Source organism: Pongo abelii, chromosome 18 (assembly GCF_028885655.2).
Source record: "Pongo abelii isolate AG06213 chromosome 18, NHGRI_mPonAbe1-v2.0_pri, whole genome shotgun sequence".
Lineage (NCBI taxonomy): Eukaryota > Metazoa > Chordata > Mammalia > Primates > Hominidae > Pongo > Pongo abelii.
In genome coordinates this window covers 44,470,973-44,479,559 of record NC_072003.2, presented here as the reverse complement: position 1 = coordinate 44,479,559, position 8,587 = coordinate 44,470,973, and positions in this window count along the sequence as shown.

Below are 8,587 nucleotides of genomic sequence, written 5' to 3'. Positions count from 1 at the left end.
AGAGGTTTCTCAGATAGCTTCATTTTAGTTTTAATTCTGAGATACTTGCTTTTTTGCCATTGGCCTCAATGAGCCCCTGAATGTCAATTCACAGAATGGACAAAAACATTGTTTCCAAACTGCTGAATTAAAAGAAAGGTTTAACACTGTGAGATGAATGAGCCCATCACAAAGCAGTTTCTCAGAAAGCTTCTTACTAATTTTTATCAGAAGATATTTTCTTTTTCACCATAGGCCTCAAAGCACTGCCAAATACCAATTAGCAGAATGGACAAAAACATTGTTTCCAAACTGCTAAACCAGAAGAAGGGTTTACTCCTGTGAGATGAATGCACTTATCACAAAGCAGTTTCTCAGATAGCTTCCATCAAGTTTTTATCCTTGGACATTTGTTTTTTTGTCATTGGCCTCAATGAGCTCCCAAATGCCCATTCGCAGAATGGAAAAAAGACAGTGTTTCCAAATTTCTGAATCAAAAGAAAGGTTTAACTCTGTGAGATGAATGCACACATCACAGAGCAGCTTCTCAGAAAACTTCTTTCTAGTTTTTTTAGGAAGATATTTTCTTTTTCACCAGAGGCCTCAATGAGCTCCCAAATGTCCTATCCCAGAATGGTCAAAAACAATGTTTGCAAACTGCTGAATCAAAAGAACAGTTTAACTATGTGAGATGAATGCACATATCACTAAGCAGTTTCTTGGAAAGCTTATTTCTAGTTTTCATCTGAACATATTTTTTCACCGTAGGCCTTATTTGGCTTCCAAATATCCCTTTACAATTTCTCCAAAAAGAGTGTTTCCAACCTGCTGAATCAAAAGAAATGTTTTTCTCCATGAGATGAATCCACACATCAGACAGCAGTTTCACAGAAAACTTCTTTCTGTTTTTTATATGGGCATATTCTGTTATTCCCCTTAGGACAGGATGGGCTTTCAATTCTCCCTTTGCACATTCCCCAAAGAGGAGTGTTTCCAAATTGTTGAAACAAAAGAAAGGTTTAAGTCTGTGAGATGAATCCACAGATTACAAAACTGTTTCAGAAATAGCTCTTTTCTATTTTTTATCTGAAGTTATTCGGTTTTGATTCATAGGCCTCAAGGGACTTTCAGTTGTCCCTTCACAGATTCTACAGAAAGAGTGTTTCCAATACACGCAATCAACAGAAAGGTGAAATTCTATGAGATTAATCCACACATCACAGAGTATATCCACAGACAGCTTCTTTGTAGTTTTTATCTTGGGGTATTGGGTTTTTCCCCATAGGCCTCAATAGGCTCCAAAATGTCCCTTTGTAGACCCTCCAAAAAGAGTATTTCCCACCTGATGAATCAACAGAAATGTTTAACTCTGTGAGAAGAATCCGCACATTACAACAGTTTCACCGATTGATCCTTTCTAGTTTTTCTCTGGGGATTTCCAGTTTTTCCTCATAGGCATCAATGGGCTCTAAAACGTCAATTCACAGATTCTCCAAAAGAAGTGTTTAGAACTTTCTGAATCAAAAGAAAAGTTTAATTCTGTGAGATGAATCCACTAACCACAAAGCAGTTTAAAGATAGCTTCTTTCTTGTTTTTATCTAACAATATTCGTTTCTTTCCCCATAGGCCTCAATGGGCTTACTAATATGCCTTTACAGATTATCAAAAAAAGTGTTTCCAACCTACTGAATCAAAAGAGTGGCTTAACTCTGTTAGACGAATCCATAAATCACAAAACGGTTTCACAGATACTTTCTTTCTTGTTCTTATCTGGGGATATTCAGTTTTTCCCCTAGGCCTCAGTAGGCTCCCTAATGACCCTTCATAGATTCTCCAAAAACAGTGTTTCCAAATTGCTGTATCAAAAGAAAGTTTTAAAAATTTTAGCTGAATTCACACATCACAAAGCAGTTTCAGAGACAGATTCTATTTTTTATCTGGGGTTATTCCATTTTTCCCATAGGACCCAAAGGGCTCTGAAATGTTCCTTTGCAGATTTGTAAGCCAGAGTGTTTTCAACCTGCTGAATCAAAAAGAAAGTTTAACTCTGTGAGATGAATCCACACATCACAAAGGAGTTTCACCAATAGATTCTTACTAATTTTTTTCTGGGGATATTCTGTTTTCATCCTTAGGCCTCAGTTAGCTCCCAAATGCATCATCGCAGATTCTCCAAAATTGTGTTTCCAACATGCAGTATGAAAAGAAAAGCTTATCTCTAACATTTAAGTCTTTAATCCATCTTGTATTTATTTTTTATAAGGTGTAAGGAAGGGATCCAGTTTCAGCTTTCTACATATGGCTAGCCAGTTTTCCCGGCACCATTTATTAAACAGGGAATCCTTTCCCCATTTCTTGTTTTTGTAAGGTTTGTCAAAGATCAGATTGTTGTTCATGTGCAGCATTATTTCTCAGGGCTCTGTTCTGCTTCATTGGTCTATATCTCTGTTTTGGTAACAGTACCATGCTGTTTTGGTTACTGTAGCCTTGTAGTAATGTTTGAAGTCAGGTAGCGTGATGCCTCCATCTTCGTTCCTTTGGCTTAGGATTGACTTGGCAATGCGGCTCTTTTTTGGCTCCATATGAACTTTAAAGTAGTTTTTTCCAATTCTGTGAAGAAAGTCATTGGTAGCTTGATGGGTTTGGCATTGAATCTATAAATTACCTTCAGCAGTATGACCATTTTCACAATATTGATTCTTCCCACCCATGAGCAAGGAATGTTCTTCCATTTGTTTGTATCCTCTTTTAATTCATTGAGCAGTGGTTTGTAGTTCTCCTTGAAGAGGTCCTTCAAATCCCTTGTAAGTTAGATTCCTAGGTATTTTATTCTCTATGAAGCAATTGTTAAACCTAAAACCATAAAAACCCTAGAAGAAAACCTAGGCAATACCATTGAGGTTATAGGCATGGGCAAGGACTTCATGTCTAAAACACTAAAAGCAATGGCAACAGAAGCCACAATTGACAAATGGGATGTAATTAAACTAAAGAGCTTCTGCACAGCAAAAGAAACTACCATCAGAGTGAACAGGCAACCTACAGAATGGGTGAAAATTTTTGCAATCTACTCATCTGAAAAAGGGCTAATATCCAGAATATACAATGAACTCAAACAAATTTACAAGAAAAAGCAAACAACCCCATTAACAAGTGGGCAAAGGGTATGAACAGACACTTCTCAAAAGAAGACATTTATGCAGCCAAAAGACACATGGAAAATGCTCGTCATCACTGGCCATCAGAGAAATGCAAATCAAAACCACAATGAGATACCATCTCACACCAGTTAGAATGTTGATCATTAAAAAGTCAGGAAACAACAGATGCTGTAGAGGTTGTGGAGAAATAGGAACACTTTTACACTGTTGGAGGGACTGCAAACTATTTCAACCATTGTGGAAGTCAGTGTGGCGATTCCTCAGGGATCAAGAACTAGAAATACCATTTGACCCAGCCATCCCATTACTGGGTATATACCCAAAGGACTATAAATCATGCTGCTATAAAGACACATGCACACGTAAGTTTATTGCAGCACTATTCACAGTAGCAAAGACTTGGAACCAACCCAAATGTCCAACAATGATAGACTGGATTAAGAAAATGTGGCACATATACACCATGGAACACTATGCAACCATAAAAAATGATGAGTTCATGTCCTTTGCAGGGACATGGATGAAGCTGGAAACCACCATTCTCAGTAAACTATCACAAGGACAAAACACCAACCACCACATGTTCTCACTCACAGGTGGGAATTGAACAACAAGAATACATGGACACAGGAAGGGGAATATCACACACTGGGGACTATTGTGGGGTAGAGGGAGGGGGGAGGGATAGCATTAGGAGATATCCCTAATGTTAAATGACGAATTAATGGGTGCAGCACACCATCATGGCACATCCATACATATGTAACTAAACTGCACGTTGTGCACTTGTATCCTAAGACTTAAAGTATAAGAAAAAAAACAAAAGCTTTTCTCTCTGAGATGAATCCGCATATTGTAAAGCAGTTTCACACATAACTTCTTTCTAGTTTTCATCTGGAAATATTCTGTTTTTCCCCATATTCCTGAAATGTCCCTTCTCAGATTCTCCAAAAACAGTGTTCCCAACAGGCTGAATCAAGAAAACGTTTAACTCTGTGATGAATTCACACATCACAAAGCAGTTTCACAGAGAGCTTCTTTCTAGTTTTCTTTGGGGATTATCAGTTTTTCCCCATAGGCCTAATTGGGCTCCCTTATGTCCCTTTGCAGAATCTCCAGAAAGTGTTTCCAACGTGCTGAATCAAAAGAAATATCTAACTTTGTAAGACATATCTACACATCACAAAGCAGTTTCAGAGATAGCTCATTTCTGTTTTTTTCCTGGGGACATTCAATTTTTCCACATAGACTTAATCAGCTCCCAAATATCCCTTTGCAGATTCTCCAATAATGTGTGTCCAACCTGCTGAATCAAAAGAAAGGTTTAACTCTGTGACATGAATGCACCTATCACAAGCCAGTTTCACAGATAGCTTCCTTCTAGCTTTTATCTGGAGATTTTCTGTTTTTACAATAGACCTCAACGGGCTTTTAAATGTCCCTTTGCAGATTCTCAGAAAGAGTGCTTTCAACCAGCTGAATCCAAAGAAAGTTTAACTCTGTGAGTTGAATCCACCCATCACGAGTAGGTTCACAGAGAGCTTCTTTATTACTTTCATCTGGGGTTATTTGTTTTTTCCCCATAGTCCTCAATTGGATTCCAAATATCCCTTCACAGATGCTTCAAAAAGAGTGTTTCCAACCTGCTGCATCAAAAGAAAAGTTTAACTCTCTGAGATGAAGCCACACATCCAAAATCATTTTCACAGATAACTTCTTTCTAGTTTTTATCTGGCCATATTCAGTTTTTCATCATAGGCCTCATTCCGCTCCCAAATTTCCCTTCACAGATTTCTCCAAAAAGAGTGTTTGCAACCTGCTGATCCAAAAGGAAGGTTTAACTCTGGGAGCTGAATCCACACATCATGAAGCAGTTTCAGAGATAGCTTCTTTCCAGTTTTTATCTAAGGATATTCGATTTTTCTCCATAGGCCTCAAAGGGCTCCCAAATATCCCTTCATAGATTTCCAAAAACAGTGGTTCCAACCTGCTGAATCAAAACAATCTTTTAACTCTCTGAGATGAATCCACACATTACAAGACAGATTATCAGATAGCTTCTTTCTAGTTTTTATCTTTGGATATTCCTTTTTTCCCCATAGGCCTCTTTAGGCTTCCAAATCTCCCTTCCAAGATTCTCCAAAAATAGTGTTTACAACATGCTGAATTAAAATAAAGGTTTGACTCTGTGAGATGAATCCACACACCACAAAGCTGTTTCAAAGAATTGTTCTTTGTCCTTTTTATCTGGAGATATTCTGTTTCACCCAATAGGCCACAATAGGCTACCAAATATCCACTCACAGATTCTCCACACAGAGTGTTGCCAACCTGTTGGCCCAACAGAAATGTTTACTTCCATGTGATAAATCCACGCATCAAAAAGCAGTTTCACAAATAGCTTCTCTCCTTTTTTTATTTGGGGATATTCAATTCTGACACATCAGCCTTATTGGGCTCCTAAATGGCCCATTGCAGGTTCTGCAGTAAGAGTGTTTCCAACCAGCTGAATCAAAATAAAGTTTTAACACTGTAAGATAAAACCACATATTACAAGGCAGTTTCAAAGATAGCTTTTTTCTAGTTTTTTTTTTTTTTTCTGGGGATATTTGCTTATTTCCCATAGACTTCAGTGGGCTCCCAAATGTCCCTTAAGATCTTACAAAAAGAGTGTTTCAAACCTGAATCAAAACAAAGGTTTTATTTGTCAAGATGAGTCCTCACATGACAAAGCAGTTTCACAGATAGCTTCTTTCTGGTTTTAATCTGTGGATTTTTGGTTTTTTGCCTTTGGCCTAAAATGGCTCACAAATGTCCCTTCACAGATTCCCCAAAAAGAGGGTTTCCAACCTGCTGAATCAAAAGAAAGTTTTAACTCTGGGAGATGAATCCACACATCCCAAAGCAGTTTCAGAGATAGCTTCTTTCTAGTTTTTATGTGAAGAAATTTCATGTTTCCACATAGGCCTCAAACGGCTCCCAAACGTTTCAGTGTTTCCAACCCGTTGAATCAAAAGAAATATTTAAATCTCTTGGATGAATCTACCCATCAAAAAGCAGTTTCACATATACCTTCTATCTAGTTTTTATGTGGGGATATTCGATTTTTCTACAAGGCCTAAATGGGCCTCAAAACACCATGTCACAGATTCTCCAAAATCAGTGTTTCCAACCTGCTGATTAAAAACAAAGGCTTAACTCTGTGAGTTGAATTCACACATCACAAGGAAGTGATATCTTCTTTCTTGATTTTATCTGATGATTGTTCCCCATTTGCATCAATGGGCTACGAAATGTCCCTTTGCAGATTCTCCAAAAATAGGATTTTTAACCTACTGAATTAAAGGAAAGGTTTTACTCTGTGAGATGAATCCACACATGACAAAGCAGTTTCACAGACAGCTTCTTTCTAGTTTTTATCTGGGGACATTCTGTTTTTGCCCATAGGCCTCAATGGGCTCTGAAATGTCCCTTCACAGATACTACAAAAAAAGTGTTTCTGATCTGCTGAATCAAAAGAAAGGTTTAACACTGTGAGATGAATTCATAACTCACAAAGGAGTTTCATAGATAGTTTCTTTCTGGTTTTTATCTGTCGATATTTGCTTTTTCTCTGTAGATGAAAAGGGGTTCAAATTTCACTTTGCAGATCCTACAAAAATAGTATTTCCAACCTTCTGAATCAAAACGAAGGTTTAACACTGTGAGATGAATCCACACATCACAAAGGAGTTTCAAAGATAGCTTCTTTCTAGTTGTTATCTGGGTATTAGGTTTCTCCCCATAGACCTCAATGAGCTCCAAAATGTCTCTTTGCAGATTCTACAAAGAGTGTTTCCTACCTACTGAAGAAAAGAAAGATTAAACTTTGTAAGATGAATCCACACATGACAAAACTGTTTCACAGATAGCTTCTTTCTAGTTTATATCTGGGGATATTTGATTTTTCCACTAGATTTCAATGGGCTCCAAAATGTCCCTTCATAGAGTTTCCCAAAAGAGTATTTCCAACCTTTTGAATAAAATGAAAGGTTTAACTCTGTGAGATGAATCTACACCTCAAGAAGCAGTTTCAAAGATAGCTTTTTTCTAGCTTTTATCTGGGGATATTCTGTTTTTCCCCATAGGACTCCATTGGCTACAAAATGTCCCTTCACAGATTCTACAAAAAAAGTGTTTTCAAGCTGCTGAATAAAAAGAACGTTTTAACTCTGTGAGATAAATCCACACATCACGAAGCAGTTTCACAGATAGCTTCTTTCTAGTTTTTACCTGTAGGTATTTCGTTTTTCTGCCTAGGCCTCAATTAGACTCCAAAATGTCCCTTTGCAAATACTACAAAAACAGTGTTTCCAAACTGATGAACCAAAAGAAAGGTTTAACTCTTTGTGATGAACCCACACACCAAAAGCTGTTTCACAGATAGCTTATTTCTAGATTTTATCTGGAGATATTCAATTTTTCCCCAAAGGCCTTACTGGGCTCCAAAATGTCCGTTGGCAGATTCCACAAAAAGTGTGTTTCCAACCTGCTGAATCAAAAGAAAGCTTTACCTGTGTGAAATGAGTCCACACATCACAAAGAAGTTTCAAAGATACATTATTTCTAGTTTTTATCTTTGGATATTCTGTTTTTCCTTATAGGGCTATATGGGTTCCCAAATGTCTCTTTGCAGATTCTCCAAAAAGAGTTTTTGCAACTTGCCGAATCAAAATAAATCTCTAACTCTGTGAGATGAATCCACACATCACATAGCATTTTCACAAATTGCTTGTTTCTAGTTTATATCTGAGGATATTTGATTTTTCCCTGTAGGCTTCAATGGGCTCCAAATTGTTCCTTTGCAGATTCTCCAAAAGGAGATTTTCCAACCTGCTGAATCAAGAGAAAGTTTTAATTCTGTGAGATGAATCCACATGTGTAAAAGCAGTTTCACAGATAGACTTATTTTCGTTTTTTTCTTGGGATATTAGATTTTCATCCATAGGTTATAATGGGCTCCCAAATGTCTCTTTGCAGATTCTCCAAAAGGAGTGTTTCCAGCCTGCTAAAACAAAAGAAAAATTGAACTCTGTGAGATAAATCCACTCATCCCAAAGTAGATCACAGATAATTTCTTTCTAGTTTTTATCTGGGCACATTCACTTTTCCCCCATATGCCTCAATGGGCTCCCAGATGTCTTCCACACATCACAAAGCAGTTTCACAGATAGATTCTTTGTTCTTTTTATCTAAGGATATTCTGTTTTGCTTCTTAGGCCTCAAAGGGCTCCCAAATGTCCCTTTGCAGATCCTTCAAAAAAGGTGTTTCCAATGTGCAGAATCAAATGAAGGTTTAGCTCTGTGAGATGAATCCACACATCTCAAAGCAGTTTTCCAGATTGTTTCTTTCTAGTTTTCATCTGAGGATATTCTTTTTTTCCTCTAGGCCTCCATAGGCTCAAAA